Source organism: Arachis ipaensis, chromosome B09, assembly GCF_000816755.2.
Source record: "Arachis ipaensis cultivar K30076 chromosome B09, Araip1.1, whole genome shotgun sequence".
Classification (NCBI taxonomy): Eukaryota; Viridiplantae; Streptophyta; class Magnoliopsida; order Fabales; family Fabaceae; genus Arachis; species Arachis ipaensis.
The window spans coordinates 99078503-99099384 of NC_029793.2; positions in this window are offsets into that span (position 1 = coordinate 99078503).

Sequence of the window (20882 nt, forward strand, 5' to 3'; positions counted from 1 at the left end):
ATCGTCTATTCTTGGCCAAAGTATGGACTATGATATATTGCTGGAAAGCCCTGGATGTCTACTTTCCAACGCAATTGGAAGCGCGCCATTTCGAGTTCTGTAGCTCCAGAAAATCCACTTTGAGTGCAGGGAGGTCAGAATCCAACAGCATCAGCAGTCCTTTTTCAACCTCTGAATCTGATTTCAGCTCAAGTCCCTCAATTTCAGCCAGAAAATACCTGAAATCACAGAAAAACACACAAACTCATAGTAAAGTCCAAAAATGTGAATTTAACATAAAAACTAATGAAAACATCCCTAAAAGTAACTAGATCCTACTAAAAACATACTAAAAACAATGTCAAAAAGCGTATAAATTATCCGCTCATCATGATCCTTACGGGTAGCTTGGTTGAGACGCCTGTAATCAATGCAGACTCTCCAAGCATTCTGAACTCTAGTTGCTATGAGCTCTCCATGCTCATTCTTCACTGTAGTGACTCCAGACTTCTTGGGCACCACTTGTACTGGGCTAACCCATTCACTGTCTGAAATGGGATAGATGATACCTGCTTCTAATAGTCTAGTCACTTCCTTTTTGACAACTTCCAAGATAGTGAGATTCAATCTTCTTTGGGGTTGACGGACAGGTCTTGCTCCCTCTTCTAAAAATATTATGTGCTCACATACTTGAGGGTTGATGCATACTATGTCTGCCAAACTCCACCCAATTGCCTTCTTGTGCCTCCTCAGTACATCAGGTAGCTGCTCTTCTTGTTGAGAAGTAAGTTCCCTTGCAATGATAACTGGAAACTTCTGCTCATCTTCGAGATAAGCATATTTGAGATGTGGAGGAAGAGGTTTTAATTCCAACTTCTGATCATGGGCAGGCTCTGGATCGTCTGGAACTTGTGAAAATGCCGAAGTGCCCTCATTGTCAGTCAAGAGGATCCCCATACTTGGACCTTGTCCAGTGTGCCTCTCTTCTAACTCTTCCTTGTAAACTACAGCTACAGTTTCATCTATGACATCACACTGGAAGATAGAATGATCTTCTGGAGGGTTATTTATGACTCCATTCAGATTGAAGATTACTATGTGGCCATCTATTTCAAAAGAGTATGTTCCTGAAAAAGCATCCAATTTGAATTTTGATGTCTTCAGGAATAGTCTCCCAAGTAGGATTGATGATGGCTTATCTGAGTCATTATGGGGCATCTCCAAGATATAAAAATTAGTGGAAAATGTAAGCCTTTTAATGTTCACTAAAACATCTTCAGCAACTCCAGCCACTGTAATAATGCTTTTATCTGCTAACACAAAATGAGCTGCCGACCTTTTTAAAGGAGGAAGCCTCAAAATATCATATATAGACAAAGGCATTATACTAACACATGCTCCTAAATCACACATGCAATCATAAATTATTACTCCACCAATAGTACAACTAACTATACAAGGACCTGGGTCACTACACTTCTCAGGTAATCCTTCCATTAAAGCAGATATGGAACTACCTAAAGGAATAGTTTATAATTCATGAACTTTGTCCTTATGTATACATAAATCTTTTAGAAACTTTGCATATTTAGGTACTTGTTGAATAACATCAAAAAGAGGAACGATTACCTCAACCTTTTTGAATATTTCTACCATTTTTGGATCGGGTTCCAGCTGCTTCCTGGGCTTCCTTGAAAGTTGTGGAAATGGAATGTGAGTGGTGTTTTCTGCAGTGTCTGCGCCTCTTGGTGCTTCCTCCTGTGGTTGGGCTTCTTCTTTTTCAGTTATATTCTGTATGTCCTCTTCCTCTTCAACATCTTCTATTTCTACGACCTCTTCAGCTGAGGCGTGTTCTGGTGGGCTTGGCTCCTCCTAGTTCCTGTCCTGCAGTGTGGTTCCAGACCTTAGGGTGATGGCATTAATGCTTCCCTTTGGATTTGGTAATGGTTGAGAGGGGATTCTAGTGTAGCTCGAAGGTTGGTTACTGGAATTTTGCATTGATCCAATCTGTGAGACAAGAGCTTGCAAAGTAGCGGTCAGACCATTCAGACTGGCATTAATGTTATTTTCCATGGTCTGTTGACTTCGCTCAAAAAATTTTAGTAACTCTTCATTAGGAGACGAAGAAGGATGAGTGAATTGAGAGGTCTGCTGTTGGGTATTCTGTGGTCCTTGGGATTGCCTCAGGTGAGGTACTTTGTAAGGTTGGTTTTGCTGCCTGTTGTTATTATTCTACCTCTGATTTTCCTGATTATCTCTGCCTCCTCTGTTATTGTTGTCCCTCCAATTCTGGTTAGAATTGTCCTGCCATCCATGGTTATTATTTCCACCTCGATTGTACCCTTGGTTGGGGCGGTCATAGAATTTATGAGTGGATGCCACCATGTTGTCTTCCTGTTGGAGTAATCAGTACAAATTCCACAAACTCTCTGTAGGACTAACTGTTGGCCTTGCTGTGGTGAAGGAGATTGAGCTTGCTGAACTTGTTGTTGATTCAATTGCATTTGCTTCAGCAAGTTGGTCATTTCACAGATACTCTGAGTTAGAGCAGCAGTCTCTCTGCTAGAGGATACTTCTGCAACGACTTTTGAACGGCCTTGCTTCTGCCTGTGGTTCCTAGTAGATTCAGCTAAGTCGCTGATCAATTGCCATGCCTTATCAGTGGTCTTGTACTTTTTCATAGACCCATTGCTAGACAGAATTGAAGTTTCATCTGTACCATCTCGCCTGACAGTAGAACAGGCTGCCTGGAAATCTCTCAGGTGGTTGATAGGCTCTTGAGCAGGTAAGCCATGAAACTTGGGCATCAAATTGAGCAGTGCGGTCTTTATTTCGAAATCTGTAGCCACCGCTGGGTGATGCGCTTGAAACGGTTGCATTGTAAAATCAGGGGCTCCTTCCTCCTGGATGGTAACTCTTCTGGCTGCCGCCATGTTACCTGTACGTAAATCAACTGAATCAATAGAACGGGGGCTGGTTTCTTCCTCAGATGGCGTTTCAAATCCGCCCTCAGAGAGGACTAGCCGACGCCGAGCTTGCCTTATTCGTGAGATGGTTCTTTCAATCTCAGGATCAAATACTGGCAAGCGTGGATCAGGAAGTGAATGCGTCATCTAGCGAAAGAAACATGCAGATCATAGTAGCAAAATAAAATAAAATGCAAATAAATAAATTCTAATTAATAACTTTAGCACTCTATTGCAACTCCCCAGCAACGGCGCCAAAAATTGATGCGGGTAGAAATTGGTGAATTAAAAATTATTAGAATATATGCATTGCAAGTATAGTTCTTAACTCGCCAGAAATCCACCGCTCAATTTAGAAAAGTGTCACAGAAAATTGAAATTTAAAATACTGGGAGTATGAATCCCAGGTCGTCTCCCAACGAGTTGTAGGAAAGGGTGCTATTTTATTAATCAGATGTTTTCGAAAAGGTTTGAGTTGAGTAAACAGGAAATTAAATTGATGAAATTGAATAATATAAATAAAAGCCTTGACTGGGAGTTGATTACATGGAAGCCCTATTCTTGATGGAACACTCTTAAGATTAATTGACAATTGAGAGTTATTTCATTTAATTATCCTTTACTAAGTAAGGGAAGATAAAACAAGTTGGAATACTGTTCTATCCACAAGTCCCAATCCACTCTTGGGAGGATTGGTGTCATGAACTAGATAGCAAACCAACAATAACCCAATTACAATCTTTCTCTTGAACCTTCCAACTCAAGGGTTCCTTTCAATCAACTCCCCATCAAGTTAGGGAACTACTCACTCATTGTAAAGGTAAAATTCATAGCATATGAAAAGGAATTAAAGAAAGACATTGTAAATAAAAATTAAAATAGTCAATTAAAAATAAAAATGATCCTTGTATTAAATAATCCTAAAAATATTCCAATGGTAAAATTAAACAAAGCAAAGAACATGGAAGAGTAAGCCAAGTAAAGAAAACGAACTAGAATGACGAAGTCTTAATGAGGTGATAACTCTTCTCAATATCCCAATGCAAAAAGCTAGAGAAAAATAAAATCCTAAGAACTATCAATGTCTTCAGAGAGAAAACCTAGGGGAGGAGTAAAACTAGATCTAAAAACTAAAACTGTGTAGAATGAATGTTCTCTTTGGTTTCTGCATGTTCTCTGGCTCTAGTCTGCTGTTCTGGGCCGAAAACTGGGTCAAAATGAGGTCCAAAATCGCCACCAGCGAATCCTGCAGATTATGCAGATCGCGCATGTCACGCGATCGCGTCATCCATGCGGATGCGTCATTTGCGCTTTTTCTTGCCACGCGTTCGCGTCATCTACGCCTCCGCGTCGCTCGTGCTTTTTCAGTCCGCGCGGTCGCGTGAGCCATGCTGCCGCGTCACTGCGATTTCTCCTCTTTCGTGCCATCGCATGAGCCATGCGGCCGCGTCACTTCTCGCTGGTTATCTCCTCAATTTCTTATGTTCCTTCCATTTTTGCTAGCTTCCTTTCCAATCTCCAACTCATTCATGCCCTATAAAGCCTGAAACGCTTAACACACAGATCACGGCATCGAATAGAATAAAGGAGAATTAAAATGCATAATTAAAAGTCTCTAGGAAGCAGTTTTCAATCATGTAATAATTTCAGGAAGGAAATATAAATGCATGCTAAATTAATGAATAAGTGGGTAAGGATCATGATAAAACCACACAATTAAACACAATATAAACCATAAAATAGTGGTTTATCAGATACACCGCGTTTCCTGCCACCAATACTGGGCTTCACCCTGTAATTGGTAGGTCGCGAATTCCACCCATTGTTCTTCAGGTATCTGCTACGCTTGCAAAGTCCTCTCCATTGCCTGAAATCAATTATCAGCCTCAATGAGGTTCGTAGCTCCTCTGAAGATTGGAGGATGCACCTTCAGAAAAGTGGCAAGTGTCATCGGCCCGTCGTCCCCATTTCTGCCATACCCATTGTTACCTAATTCCCTAGGGCTGCAGCCATAGCCTGCATAGCCGCAACCATGTTCTAAAATGTAGCCATGAAGTTTACGGGGATGTTCGCACTTGTCTCAGGTTCCTCATTTTGATTCCTACCTCTCCCTCGACCGCGACTACATTTGCGAGTCGACATTTGGTTCCTGTTCATACCAAACAAGTGATATCAAGGTGATTAGTCTCAATATCATAAGTCCAGTGCTTCAAAGTCCCAATTGCATGCTCATGGACATTCATGCCACATATATCAGTTAGATAACCAAATTTAGCATGTATAGTGGTGTGCTGAATTACACTTGGCACAACTAAACCAGCAAGTGCACTGGGTCGTCCAAGTAATACCTGAGTGAGTCAGGGTCGATCCCACAAGGATTGTTGGCTTGAATCAAATTGTGGTTAACTTGTAGATCTTAGTCAGGCGGATAGAAAAGTTGTTTATTTGTTTAAAGCGCATAAAAGTAAAATAAAGATAACGTTACTCAATTGAAGGTGAATGCAATGATACGAAGATGGTTAAGGCTTCAGAGATGCTTTATTTTTTCTGGATTAATTCGGTCTCATTATCTATGCCAACTGTGAATGATTTCTTCTATGGCAGGCTGTATGTGATCAACGCCTTTCTTGAGAGGTTCCAATCTTCCTCCAGGCTGAACACCAGGGTTAGTGTGCATTCAATCTGATTGAGGGTGAAGCTCCTGTAGTCCATTCTCATTGAAGATCCTACTCAAATCGCCACAGACAAGGTCGAATCTTCCAGATCAGAGAATGCTGCGCCTTTGGTTCTAGCCTTTACTACAAAGACCCTAATCTCCCCATACCTCGGCTGAACTGGTGTCTCCAGAAGTCCCCAACGAAGTCGTGGATTAGCCGTCTAAGAGATGTATAATCAAGCTAGTGGTTCATCATTGTCCGATGAAAGACTCACTCTGAACCCATGTAGAATGAGATAACCTTGTACCGGTTCAATGCATTCATAAGGATGAAGAATGAAGATACATCTTAGAATAGAGAATCAAACACGAATTGAAGATAGAATAATAATACTTTTATTAATCTATAAAACTCAACAGAGCTCCTCCCTTCAACCTAGGAGGTTTAGAGACTCATACTGATAGAAAATACAATGTAAAACGTGTACAGTGGTGGAAGAAGATCCTAAACAAGGGTGATCTTCTCCTATATATACTAACCTAATGACTAAGGATTACAGAAATATGATAAACTAGTCTATTAGTGCGAAAATCCACTTTTGGGGCCCACTTGGTGAGTGTTTGGGTTGAGCAAAAGAGTAAGCCACGTGCTAGGACTCCCTAGGGGTGTTGAACGCTGGCTAGGGCCCCCTTTTGGGAGTTGGACGCTGGTTACCTCCTTGTGGGTGTTGGACACTAGAATAGGGTTGGTGGCTGGCGTTGAATGCCAGTTTTGGGCCTTCAACTCTAAAACAAAGGTTAAAATATTATATATTTCTGGAAATCCTTGGATGTTAGCTTTCCATGGCCATTGAGAGTGCGCCATTTGGACTTGTGTAGCTCCAGAAAAGCTCCTTCGAGTTCACAGAGGTCAGATCTTGACAACATCTGCAGTGCTTTCTCTGCCTCTGAATCAGACTTTTGCTCCAGCTCCTTAATTTCATCCAGAAAATACCTGAAATTACATAAAAACACACGAACTCAAAGTAGAATCTAAAAATGTAAATTTTGCACTAAAACCTAAGAAAATTTTTTAAAACTTAAATAAAACATAACAAAAACTATATGAAAATGATGTCAAAACGCGTATAAAATATCCGCTCATCACAAGACCAAACTTAAACTATTGCTTGTCTCCAAGCAACTAAAAACAAAGAAGGATAAAAAGAAGAGTAGAATACAAATAATCTCAGAGTTTTCAATGAAGCTCAATTTCAATTAGATGAGCGGGACTAGTAGCTTTTTGCTTCTGAATAGTTTTGGCATCTCACTTTGCATTGAAGCTCAAAATGGTTGGCATCTTTAGGAACTCAGATTCCAGATGATTCTATTGATTCTCTTAGTTAAGTTCTTTTTTATTCTTGAACACATCTTCTTTAGAGTCTTGGCCGTGACCCTAAACACTTTGCTTTCCAGTATTACCACCGGATACATAAATGCCACAGACACTTTAACTTGTTGAACACCTTAGGATTGTGACTCAGCTTTGCTAGAGTCCCCAACTAGTGGTGTCCAGAGTTCTTAAGCACACTCTTTGCTTTGGACCACGACTTTAACTGCTCAGTCTCAAGTTTTTCACTTGACACCTTCACACCACAAGCATATAGTTAGGGAAGCAGCTCAATTGAACTTTCTAGGCTAAGATTTCTCTTTTTGGTCCTCTTAACCATTGATGCTCAAAGCCTTGGGTCCTTACTCTTGCCTTTTGGTTTAAAGAGTTACTGGCTTTTTGCTCTTGTCTTTTAGTTTAAAGACCTATTGGCTTTTTCTTTTATTGCTTTTTGCTTCTTTTTCCTGCTTTAAGAATCAATTTTTAGATTTTTCAGATCACCAATAATATTTCACTTTTATCATCATTCTTTCAAGAGCCAACATTCTTTAACTCCAACATCAAATATGATGTTTATTCATACATTCAGAAAATAAAAGCAATGCTACCACATCACATAATTGAACTATTCTTAATATAAAACTCAAAATTCATGCATCTTACTTTTCTTTTTCAATTAAAATTTTTCTTTTAAGCAAGGTGAGAGATGCATAGAACATTTCATAAAATAAAGATGATCATGCAATTAGAAACAGATAATAAAACAAAATACATGGAAAACAGAAAAATAACATAAACAAATAGGGGAGTAAAAGGGAACAAATCCACCTTAATGGTGGCGGCTACTACTCCTTCTGGAAGATCCAATGAAGTGCTTGATTTCTTCTATGTCACACCCCTGCCTTTGTTGTTCTTTCCTCATGGTTCTTTGTTCTTCTCTTATTTCATAGAGGATGGTGGAATGCTCCTGATGTCCTATCCTCAACTGATCTATGTTGGAGCTTAACTCTCCTAGAGAGGTATGCCATTGGTCCCAAAAAAATTTTTTGGGAGGAAAATACATCCTTGAGGCATCTCAGGGATTTTTTTTATTGAGGCAGTTCCACATACTCTTGCTGTGGTCCATGTGCTGGCTCTCTAATTTGCTCTATCCTTCTTTTAGCGATGGGCTTGTCCTCTTCAATGAGGATGTCTCCTCTACGATAATTCTAACTGAATTGCATAAGTGATATATGAGGTGAGGAAAGTGAAGGCAAGTGCCTTTCCCTTCCTCTTCCTTGAGATTTCACCAGTCTTTGGTGCCATACTTAGGGATGGTAGAAGTCAAAAAGCAAAGCTTTTGCAACACCAAACTTAAGAGTTTTTCTCGTCCTCGAGCAAATATGAACAATTGGGAATGAGAGAGTTAGGTGGGGTAGGTGGAGTTTTTGTGGGACCTACTAGTCTTAGGAGGCTAGGGAATTCGAGTTCCCTGCCCCTTTATGGGCGTTGAATGCCTAACTCTTGCTCCTGGCTGGCATTCAACGCTAGTAATGTGCCTCTAAGTGGGCGTTGAACACCCATTGGGGTGTTCCTGCCTGGCGTTCAACGCCAGCACCGTGCTCCCTGCTGGCGTTCAACACCAGTAATGTGCTCTTCGTGGACGGTGAACGCCCATTCTGGCCTCCCTGGCTGGCATTCAACACCAGCCATGTCTCTGCTCCAGGGTGTTCTATTTTCAGCTCTGACTGTTTCTGTTTCTGTTCTAACTACTGCACATGATCACAAACATTAAAAAGTAAGAGAAAACTCTAAAAATAAAATAAACTCAAATGAAAATAAACAAAAGAAATAAGAACAGAAATACTCTACTCATGGTTAGGTTGCCTCCCAACAAGCGCTTTTTTAATGTCATTAGCTTGACACTTGATTGCTAACTTTCTTCCTCTTTTTCCAGTTGGTTAACAGAATGACTCCATGGGAGAAGAGGAGGAGATTAGTACCCTCAGATTTGAATTCCTTCTAAAAAGCTTTCTTTTAGTGTGATCAGCTTGATTCTCTTTGCTTGCTAGGGTAGGGGTTGTATTGTTTCTTCATCCCCTATGCATCTTCCTCTTGGGACCTTCTTCCTTGGTGGGTGGTAACTAGCCAACACCAAACTTAAGTTTGATGTCTGGGGAAACTGCATGAGTTTTTACCAACGGAGGAGGCTTCAGCATTGTACTCTGCATGGCAGTACCTCCTTTGTCAGGGGGTAGTGGAGGTTGAAGGACCTTAATAATCATATAATCCTTCTGTAACCTCATCATTAATTCGCCTCTCTCAGCATCAGAGAGGTTTTTTCTAGTAGATAGAGACCATTGCTCCAAAATCTCAGCAAAAAGAATATTGAACTGCAGCTTTTCATAGCCTTCCAAGGATTGTGAACAGTGCTCGTCCTTGGTCTTCTTTTGGGGCATCTGAGGGTGTGGTACTTCAGGCTTTCTTCCCATAAGAGGGATGTGCAACAATGTGCTTCCAGCCTCTTCTTGATTTAATTCCTCAACAGTGTGTACCATCTTAGACTCAGCCTCCTTGGTACTAATGAGGGCCAGACACTCTTCTCTTATCTGTTTAGATAAGTGCTGTCTAGTTTGACTCAACTGTGCCTCTATAGCTTTGTTAGAGGCTCGGGCTTCTTGTAGCATCTCTTGAAATTTCAACATTTTTTGTGTAAGGAAGTGTAGTTGCTGGGTTAATGGCTCACTTTGCTCAGGAGGGTCTGACTCAGTGGTCACTGTCTTAACCTCTCCTTTCATTGGAGTCTCGTTAGATGAGTACAGATGCTGATTGCTGGCAACTGTCTCAATGAGCTCATGAGCTTCCTCAATTGTCTTTCTCATGTGGATTGAACCTCCAGCAGAATGGTCTCAGGACATCTTAGGCATATCTGTGAGTCCGTAATAGAAGATGTCTAACTTTACCCATTCTGAAAATATTTTAGTAGGGTATTTCTATAGCATCATCTTGTATCGCACCAAAGCATCATAAAGGGATTTATTATCTCCTTGTTTGAAGCCTAGAATGTCCAATCTTAGCTGGGTTAGCTTCTTTGGGAAAAAGTATTGATTCAAAAACTTTTCCACCAGCTGACTTTATATTTTCAAGCTAGACTTGGGTTGGTTGTCTAACCACCTCTTTGTCTGGTCTTTAACAGCAAAGGAAAAAGCATCAATTTGTAGACATTCTGGTCTACTCCCTTAGTGTATACTATCTCAACTAATTGCAGGAATTCTTCAAGGAATTCCATGGGCTCTTCTTGTGGGAGTCCATGAAACTGACAGTTTTGCTGTACTAGAATGATTAACTGTAGGTTGAGCTTAAAGTTAGCTACTCCAATAGGAGGTATGCTAATGCTGCTTCCATAGAAGTCAGGAGTGGGGGCTGTATAAGACCCCAAAGTTCTTCTGAACTGTTCATCCCCATTCGAGTTCATGGTGAACTCTTCCTGTTCCTGTACACTCAGTCAAGAAACATGGAAATGGGAAGGTGTGTGTCTCTATATCAGAGTATAGAGTACTTTCAGTAAGATGTCTTGAGAAGACAAGAAGAATAGAGGTAGAGGGAGAGAAATGGAATTCGAATTTTTGAAATTAAAAAGAAAAGAAAATTAAATTATTTTTTGTTTTTATTTTATTTAATTGTTAATTTCAAAAAGAAGAAAGAAAAATAAAAAAATTTTAAGACAACTAATTAATTAAAAAGATTTGACAATTTTAAAGGTGGTTTTCGAAAATAAAAGAGAGAGCGAAAGAGGTAAGAATATTCGAAAAAAAAAGAGAGAAGAATTAGTTAAGAGGTTTTGAAAAAGAGGAAAGAGAAAGAAGAGTAGAAAAGAGAATAAGGTAAAATAAGTAAATAACTAATTAACAAGATTTGAAAGTAAAGTAAAAAATTTGATTTTGAAAATTTGAAGATTGAAGATTAAGATTAAGATTTGAAAGAATAAGTCAACAAGATAAGATAAGATTAAGTCAACAAGATAAGATAAGATTTGAAAAGATTTTGAAAAAGATTTGATTTTAAAATTTGAAATTGATTCAAGATAAGATAAAGATTTGAAAATTTGAATTTGAAAATTTGAATTTAAGATAGGATAAGATTTAAAATTTAAAGATTTTGAAAAATATTTTAAAAAGATATGACAATGATTTGAAAAAGATTTGAAAGATAAGATTTGAAATTTGAATTTTGAAAAAGATTTGAAAGAAAAGATAAGATTTGATTTTAAAATTTGAAATTTGAAAATTTTGAATTTTGGAATTTGAAAGATGAAAACTTGAATTTTGAAATTTCAAATTTTGAATTTTAAATTTTGAATTTTAAAATTTAAAATTTAAAGATTGAATTTTAAAAACATGAATTTGAATTAAGATAAAATATGAATTTGAATTTTGAATTTTGAATTTGAAACAAGATAAGATAAAGGTTTGAAAAAGATTTGATTTTTGAAAAGATTTGATTTTGAAATTTAAAATTAAGATAAGATAAGATAATGATTTGAAATTTAATGAAAGATAAAAGAGATCAAAGTTTTGAATTTTAAATTTTAAAAGAAAGATAAGATAAAATAGAATCAAATTAAAAGAAAGATATGATAAGATATAAAAAGATAAGATTTGAAATTTGATTTTTGAAATTAAGATAAGATAAGATAATGATTTTGAAATTAAAATTTGAAATTTTGTTTGAGATTTTCGAAAATAATTTTGAAATAAAGATAGAAAAGATTTTTTTTTGAATTAATGAAGAAAGAAAAAACAACCAAAAAATACCAAACTTAAAATTTTTAGATCTAAGGTCACAAAATTTCAAAAATTGCAAAGAAAAACACCAAAAGATACCAAACTTAAAACTTTTAAGATCAAAACAAGAAAAGAAATAAGAACAACTTGAATATCAAGAAAGAAAAACCAAGAACAATTCGAACACAATGAAGAGCACTCAAGAACAATTTTTGAAAAATTAAGGGAGAGAAAAATCAAGAAACACCAAAGAGACACAAAACTTAAAATTTTTAGGATCAAGGATTCAAATTTTTCTAAAATAAGCAAGAAAACACAAAGAGACACCAAACTTAAAATTTTTGAAATCAAACAAGGAAAATAACCAAGAATAATTTGAATATGAAGAAGGGAAAATAAGAACACCTTTAAATATTTAAAGAAAAGGATAAAAACAGATGGGACACCAAACTTAAAGATTGACACAAGACTCAAACAAAAGACAAAGATTACTAAAGAAAAGAAAAGGTTTTGAAAAATTTTTGAAAAAGAAAACAAGAAATAGGTAAGACTCAAAGTAAAAAAAAAAATCAAAAGAAAATACATAGCCAAAAATAGAAAAGGTTTTGGCAAAATTTTTGAAGAGAAAACAAAAGACACAAACAAACGAAAAGATAAAGATAAAAAAGAAAAGCAAAGATTTTTGAAAAATTTTTTATTTTTTGAAAAACAGAAAATAAAAGACTCAAACAAAATTAAAAACAATACCTAATCTAAGCAACAAAATAATCTGTTAGTTTGTTCAAACTCGAACGATCCCCGGCAATGGCGCAAAAAACTTGGTGCGCAAAATTACACTTCGCACAACTGAACCAGCAAGTGCACTGGGTCATCCAAGTAATACTTGAGTGAGTCAGGGTCGATCCCACAAGGATTGTTGACTTGAATCAAACTGTGGTTATCTTGTAGATCTTAGTCAGGCGGATAGAAAAGTTGTTTATTTGTTTAAAGTGCATAAAAGTAAAATAAAGATAACGTTACTCAATTGAAGGTGAATGCAATGATACGAAGATGGTTAAGGCTTCAGAGATGCTTTATTTTTTCTGGATTAATTCGGTCTCATTATCTATGCCAACTGTGAATGATTTCTTCTATGGCAGGCTGTATGTGATCAATGCCTTTCTTGAGAGGTTTCAATCTTCCTCCAGGCTGAACACCAGGGTTAGTGTGCATTCAATCTGATTGAGGGTGAAGCTCCTGCAGTCCATTCTCATTGAAGATCCTACTCAAATCGCCATAGACAAGGTCGAATCTTCCAGATTAGAGAATGCTGCGCCTTTGGTTCTAGCCTTTACCACAAAGACCCTAATCTCTACATACCTCGGTTAAACTAGTGTCTCGAGAAGTCCCCAAAGAAGTCGTGGATTAGCCGTCTAAGAGATGTATAATCAAGCTAGTGGTTCATCATTGTCCGATGAAAGACTCACTCTGAACCCATGTAGAATGAGATAACCTTGTGCCGGTTCAACGCATTCTTAAGGATAAAGAACGAAGATACATCTTAGAATATAGAATCAAACATGAATTGAAGATAGAACAATAATACTTTTATTAATCCATAAAACTCAGCAGAGCTCCTCCCCTCAACCTAGGAGGTTTAGAGACTCATATGGATAGAAAATACAATGTAAAACATGTAAAGTAGTGGAAGAAGATCCTTAAAAAGTGTAATCTTCTCCTATATATACTAACCTAATGACTAAGGATTACAAAAATCTGATAAACTAGTCTATTAGTGCAAAAATCCAATTTTTGGGCCCACTTGGTGAGTGTTTGGGCTGAGCAAAAGAGTAAGCAACGTTCTAGGATTCCCTAGGGGCATTGAACGCTGGCTAGGGCCCCCCTTTTGGGTGTTGGATGCTGGTCACCTCCTTGTGGGCATTGGACGCCAGAATAGGGTTGGTGGCTGGCGTTGAATGCCAGTTTTGGGCCTTCAATTCTGAAGCAAAGCTTAGACTATTATATATTTTTGGAAAATCCTGGATGTTAGCTTTCCATAACTATTGAGAGCGCACCATTTGGACTTGTGTAGCTCTAACAAAGCTCCTTCGAGTGCACAGAGGTCAGATCTTGACAGCATCAGTAGTGCTTTCTCTGCCTCTGAATCAGACTTTTGCTCCAACTCCTCAATTTCAGCCAGAAAATACCTGAAATTACATAAAAATACACAAACTCAAAGTAGAATCCAAAAACTATGCCTTGGTCGATTTCCTGGTATAACCCAAGACAACCCACTTAGGCAAGATTACAAGCCTTCAACACCAAAATTCAGCAACCAGGACCAATTCCAAGCTTCCAATTTCCATAAATATGCTCCAATTTACATATGTACTCTACCTAAATCACATTGCCACATCCATATACCAAATTTCAACACCCAAACACATATAAACAAGAGATTGAGCTAGGGTTAATGATCCTTACCTTATATGTACCTCAATTAAACTAAAGTCCACTAATTCCTCAAGTCAATTTGATCCTAAAATATCAAATTAATCAAAATCTCAACATCCAAAACCATGAAATTTTCGAATTTTATAAGAGAAAAAAGAAACTGAAAATGTGGTTTCCTCACCTTATAATGTACTGGGCTTTGTAGAGCTCATCACTACGGACGCGTGGCCGCAAACGGTGCGATGATCGGAGCTCAGAGTGAGAAGATATGGTGATTTAAATGGAAATCAAGGGTTTTGTGAATTTTGTTATGTTCTTCCCCCTTGTGCTGAGCTTCATCATTTTGCATGCAAGAGGGGAAGAGAATGAGTTGAACCTCATTAAGTATAGTGAATTGGTTTGGCCCACGGGCCCGGTTTGGGTCTGGTTTGACCGGTTCGACTCGTTTGGCCTAATTTTGAGCCAAATTCTTTAAAATTAGTGTCAAAATTATTATTTTAATAAGATCTATCTCATTAAACTATAAAATTCAAATTTTTAATTTCTCTAATTAATTATTAATTTATTGGCTAATTACTTATTAATTTTGCGGGTTTTACATTCAACTTTCTCCTTTTTTCCTTTTTCTTTCTTGATCTTCAATTGATTTGCTTCTTTAAGGTTTTCAAAATTTTAAAAATTTCAAAAAATATTCTAGATGAAAAATTCTATCAAACAAAAATTAAATGTGTTTAGCTAGAATAATCATATTAGCCTTCCAATACTCATATGCTCATGCTAGGTTCTTCTTTAATTACCTTGTTTGTTTATGATCATGATACTTAATTACTTTGACTCACAAATTTTAAGATAGTAGTTATGATATCATAGCAACGTGTTACAATTCAAAACTAGACTATGCTTATCAACGAGGAATAACATGCATGTAAAGAAAGTAGAAGACAATCATGCTTGCAATTGAGTGTACAAAGAACAAATAAGAGGAAAAGGAACTTAATCACCTTGTAGTTCATCATCATTGTTGCTGTCATTTTTCTCATATTCTCTTCCTCCAACACCAAACTTAGAATGATTGCTTGTCCTCAAGCAACAAGTGATAATAGTGGTGATGGGATTGTGATGAATGACGAATGTCTTAAAACAATTATGTAAGTAATACATGTGTTTAAACAAGCAAAATTAGAGATAATAATGGCTATAAGAGAAATAAAGGCATTGCTTGTGATTGCAGTAATAAGTGGGTTGTGCATGGTACGTTACATTTCAGGTAAGTGGCAATACCAAACTTAGTGTGACATTTTCATTTGAAATCGATGCAAGTACCAGTTAAGATTTGGAAATTAAATTTGTTACATACCAATACCAAACTTATTCTATAAAATCTCATGCCAAATTATTTGAAAGTAAACTAAGCAAAGAAAGGAAATTGTTACCAATAGTTGGGTTGCCTCCCAACAAACGCTTTTTAATGTCATTAGCTTGACATTTGGTTCTTGAATTTCTTCCTCTTCTTCCAGTTGGTTAAGAGAAATGACTTCAAGGGAGAAGAGGAGTAAATTGAAGTCCCCTGTTTTGATCTCCTCCCAGCAAGCTTTCTTTTGTTATTAGCTTGATTCACTTTACTTATTGGGGTAGGGGTGCGATTGCTTTTTATTGACATTTTCTTCTTCATGGATATTGTCCTCCGTTCCTTGGTCATAATCCTCTTTTTAGTGCTCTTCTTGATTGCCTTCACTTCTTTTATTTCAAGACTTGGGTGTTGTGTGATGGTTGGAGTGTCCTCTTCATCAAGAACCTCTTGGATTGATGATTCACTTAAATCCTCCTCCATGCAACTCTCTATTTCATAGGAATATGAACTCCCTTGGTTGATTTCCTCCCTTTCTTTTGTAGGATCTTGCATTGCTGCCTTTGGGAGTGAGTTTGCATATTCTTTTGTCACTTTTAATAGCCTTTGTGGATATGGAATTCTGAGTTTGTATGTCTCTACAACCTCCTCCTTCATTGGAATTTCACTTGATACAAGGGCCTCTTTTTATTGCTCTTCCACTTTCTCCTTTGCATCCACAATTTGATCTTCCTCTTCCTTGCTATGCACCACTCCATTCATCAAGCTTATGGTATTGTATTCTTTCCTTGGCTTAAGGAAGACATTGGTTGGTTCATCAACAAAGTTTTGTACCATTGGGATCAATTGCACCTCTAGATTTCTTCTTGAGGCTTCCATATTTTCAATCCTTTCTCTGGTCTCTTCCTTTAAGAGCTCATCCCTTAAGAGCTCAAGGAGATGGATAATTGATGCATTTGACTAAACAATTTGTTCTAGTGAATGTTTGAGAGAGGATATTTGATGATCTTATAGAGGTGCATATGCTGTGATGTAATTATTTTGAAGGACTTGATATGAATTTTAAAAGGAGTTTTGTGTATAGTAGAATAAGTTTTGTGAGTGGTAAAATAATTTTGTGGATTTTGAAAGGGAGTTTGTAAATAGTGAAATGGATTTTGTGGTTGACAAAAAGAATTTTGTGTGGAGGCATACTCAAGTGGTGAAGAATTTTGATAAGAAAAATTAGGAGATGAGCTTGGAAAATTAAAAGATTATGGCTCTTGATGAATGAGGTATGGATAATTAAAATCTCTCTGGTTTTGATTTTCTCAACCACAACTTGAGTAATTGTTATATGCATCATAATATGGATCATTTTGTGGCCCTGGAAAACATTCCATCATTCCTTGTTCTTGATATTCTCAGCCACAATTAGCATCAAAATATGAATCATTTTGTGGTGGTGGAAAGTATCCCATGAGATTTGATTGACCAAAGGATGATGGAAACTCCATTCTTCTTTGAAAATGCTTTGTATCAAACAACACAATCACCAAGGAAAAAAGAAATTAGACTCCCCCTTTGTCACAATTGAGGGAATTCCTTGTGAGGCAATATCACAAACAGTTAACTAGCAATAGAAAATAAAGAAACAAAAGCAATTAAATGAACAAAACAAAAAGAGAAAAATGTCTAATCTAGGTAATCAATCAACCGGTAGTTTGTTAATTACAATTAATCCCCGGCAACGGCTCCAAAAACTTGATACAAAATTTATAAACACAATTTCTGCATAACTACCAGCAAGTGCACTGGATCGTATCAAGTAATAAAACTCACTATGAGTGAGGTCGATCCCACAAGGATTAAAGGATTAAGCAAGCAATAATTGATTGATTATTCTAATTAGACGATCATAACTGGGAGATGAGTAAACAGGAAATGTAAATGACTTGAAATTAAAGGAAGGAAATAAATTGACAAGAAAGTAAATGACGTGAATGTAAAGTGCTAGAAAATAAAGTGCTGAAAATTAAACTGCAAGAATGTAAAGTACAGGAAAGTAAATTGCAAGGAAGTAAAGTGCAAGAAAGTAAGAATGAAAGATAGTAAGAATGAAAAGAACATTGGGATCAAGAGGTATTGCATTCTCAGGATCAATAATTTTAATCTCCTCTTCAATCATGCAATCATTGATCTCTTGGCAAATCATAAGTAATCAAACCCAATCTCTTGGTGATTTGATCTTAACTTGATCAATTGCCAATCTCTTTATCTAATTACTCATGAGAAGATATGAAGAGTGGTCTCTGATTTAGAGTCACACAACCCTCAAGATCTCAATTCAAAGTGATTATATCTCACATATCAAGCTAAGAATTATCAATAAAGAGAGTTGTGAGAGAAGAGACTCAAACTGAATTCTATGAATCCTTTCTCAAGCTCATCATAGAAATCAAATAGATCTAATCCCTCTCTCGATAGAATTAGATATTTGAAGAACAACGACTCTCTCTAAAGAAGCAATGAAAGAAGAATTGAAGATGAAGAATGAAAAATAAATCAATCCATTAAATTGCAATAGAACTCTCTTTCACAATTTTAGAAATTAGAGGCTCATAACAAAAGAAATCACACAATAGGTATAAAAAATGGAAGAAAAGAAGAGTGTGTGGGTGAGAAGAGAAGAGTCCGAAGACCCCCTCCCAGTTGTTCCCAAAATGAAGAAATTAAAGCCTATTTATAAGCTATCCTAGATGACAAATTCAAATGAAATTCAAAATAAATTACAATCAAATAAAAATTAACTACTTTTAGATGATTCTTGTGGCCTTGATTGATTGGTAATTGTGGTCTTGTTTGCTTAAATTTTGAGGTGGACTTAGTTGAGAGAAGTGGCTCAATGTGCAACTCCAGGGGTGACTTGGCATTATCTTGCAATAACACTCCCTTTCGTGGCATTAACAATGCCTCTTTTACATTATACCAACTTGTACACTTGTGCGTACGCACAGGTGTGTGCGTACGCACACTTCCAAAAAATTCTAGCTTTAATATCACAGGCGTTGTTTGAAGGTAACGCCAGTTATGGTGGGCATTTCCAATGCCCAGAAATTCATTCTAGGATGGTCTTGTCATTGTTTGAAGGTAACGCCTTTGCCCACTTGGTTACTTCCTCTGTTTTGTTGAGTGCTTTTTGGGCTTAAAAATGCCTATTGTTTGTGCTCCAATTTCAAGCCCGCTATAAACTATTATACATCGTTGGAAAGCTCTGAATGTCAGCTTTCTAACGCCACTAGAAGCACATCAATTAAACCTCTGTAGCTCAAGTTATGCTCCATTGAAGAGGAAGAGGTCATACTGGCAGGGTCGCAGGCGTTATTTGTGGATAACGCCCCTTATAATGGGCGTTGCCAACGCTAGCTTCTAAGGATCAAAATGGATGTCCATCCTATACTATTATATATTGTTAGAAAGCTCTAGATGTCTCACTTCCAGTGTATTTTGAAGCGCATCAATTGTCCCTCTGTAACTCAAGTTATGCTCCTTTGAAGAGGAAGAGGTCATGCTGGCAGGGTCGCAGGCGTTATTTGTGGATAACGCCCCCTTATAATAGGCGTTGCCAACGCCAGCTTCTAAGGCTCAAAATAGATGTCCACCCTATACTATTATATATTGTTGGAAAGCTCTAGATGTCTACTTTTCAATGCTTTTAAAAGCGCATCATTTGAAGCTCTGTAACTCAAGTTATACTCCTTGGAAGGTGAATATGTCAGCTGGCGTTACTACAGGTTGATGCTATGCTCATTTTTGTAATTTTGGGGTAAATTTCTCCCTCATATTCAGTGTCCACCATGTAGTACCATATGTGGTTAGAAAGCTCTCGATTTTTACTTTCCAATGCTATTGGAATCACCTCATTTGAAGTTTTGTAGCTCAAGTTATTTTTGTTGGAGTATGAAGAGGTCAAAGTTGCAATTCCTCTTTGAATTTCTCTTTATAGTTGGCGTTAGCTTGAATAACGTCCCTACTCCTTGGCGTTACCTTGGATAATGCCCCTTATTATGCTTCATGGGCCATGGGCCACGCTTTAGGTTCCAAAGCATATTCAATCTTTGAAGCGTGTCCAAAATCTCCTCTTTTCTTCTTTTGAGCTTGTTTTGTACTTTTTGCTTTTTTTTCTATCATTTTCTACAAAATTCATTAAATAAAAAGGATCAAAGCAATATACAACTAAAGCACCAAAACACATCACAATTAATCATTATGAATTCATTTTTTACAAGAAAAAGCATAGAAAAATACAACATGATGTACATGCATCATCTATATAAATTGCCGGTAAAATGAATTTTCGCGGCAATAGTAATAGCCGCTAAAAATGAATAACATTGTAATTTAGAATTTTTTTTGTGGCCATATAAATTGTCAAGAAAATGGCTGCTAAAAATTATATACTTTTTGCGGCCATTAAAATAGTCTTTACCGGCAAATGTTATAATTGCCGCTAAAACCTTTTAGTGACAAAGTATAAGACGGTTAATGTCTAATTGCTGGTAAATATATTAGCGGCTATTTTTATTGCCGATAAAAGCATAATAAATAACTGTTAAAAGTGATTTTTCTTGTAGTGACGATGACGAATTACAATTCGATTACGATACTATGCAGGATTTGTCTTACAAGAAACCATTTTGTGTTTAATTGGAACGAAAAAAAAGTTCTTCTCAAGACATCAAGATTAACCTCTGTTCATGATATTTAATGATGGATGATTCAAAAAATTATAATAGTGGGGGAAAATAATATACAAAAATAATTAAAAAAATATTTATATATTTAAATATTTAAATTAGTTGTATGTTTATTTAAAAATTTAATAGAAGGAATATTCTCCCACAAATCTCTGATAGCATTGTTGTCTAAGTCTCTTCTTTCTCCTTTGAATTTAACTATGTTCCTTCTAGTTAGGTTTCTATTAGGGTTTAAAGCTCTTTTTTCTACTTTGTTAGATATATAATCCTATCTCTTATCTTATTGTTGACCTTTTCAAAGTTTATCTGTAATATTTTTTCTCTTGAATGAAACATTTCTATCTTTGTTAAAAAAATTAAAGTAATAAATATGAAATAATTATAATTTATAAATACTCATAATAAGTTCTGTATAATAACCAAATTTGTGAATATAAAGCATTGTACTTTTTTCTGAAATTTGTTAAATTTCAATTTCAATAATTTGAAATTACACTCTCCATCACAAAAGTTAATAAATAAAAAATATCCTACACTTATAAATGTAAAATGTAATTAAGAAATGAACATTAGACTAACTACATATTAGATTAGGTAAATTTTAATATTATATTAAAATTTAGTTAACTCAT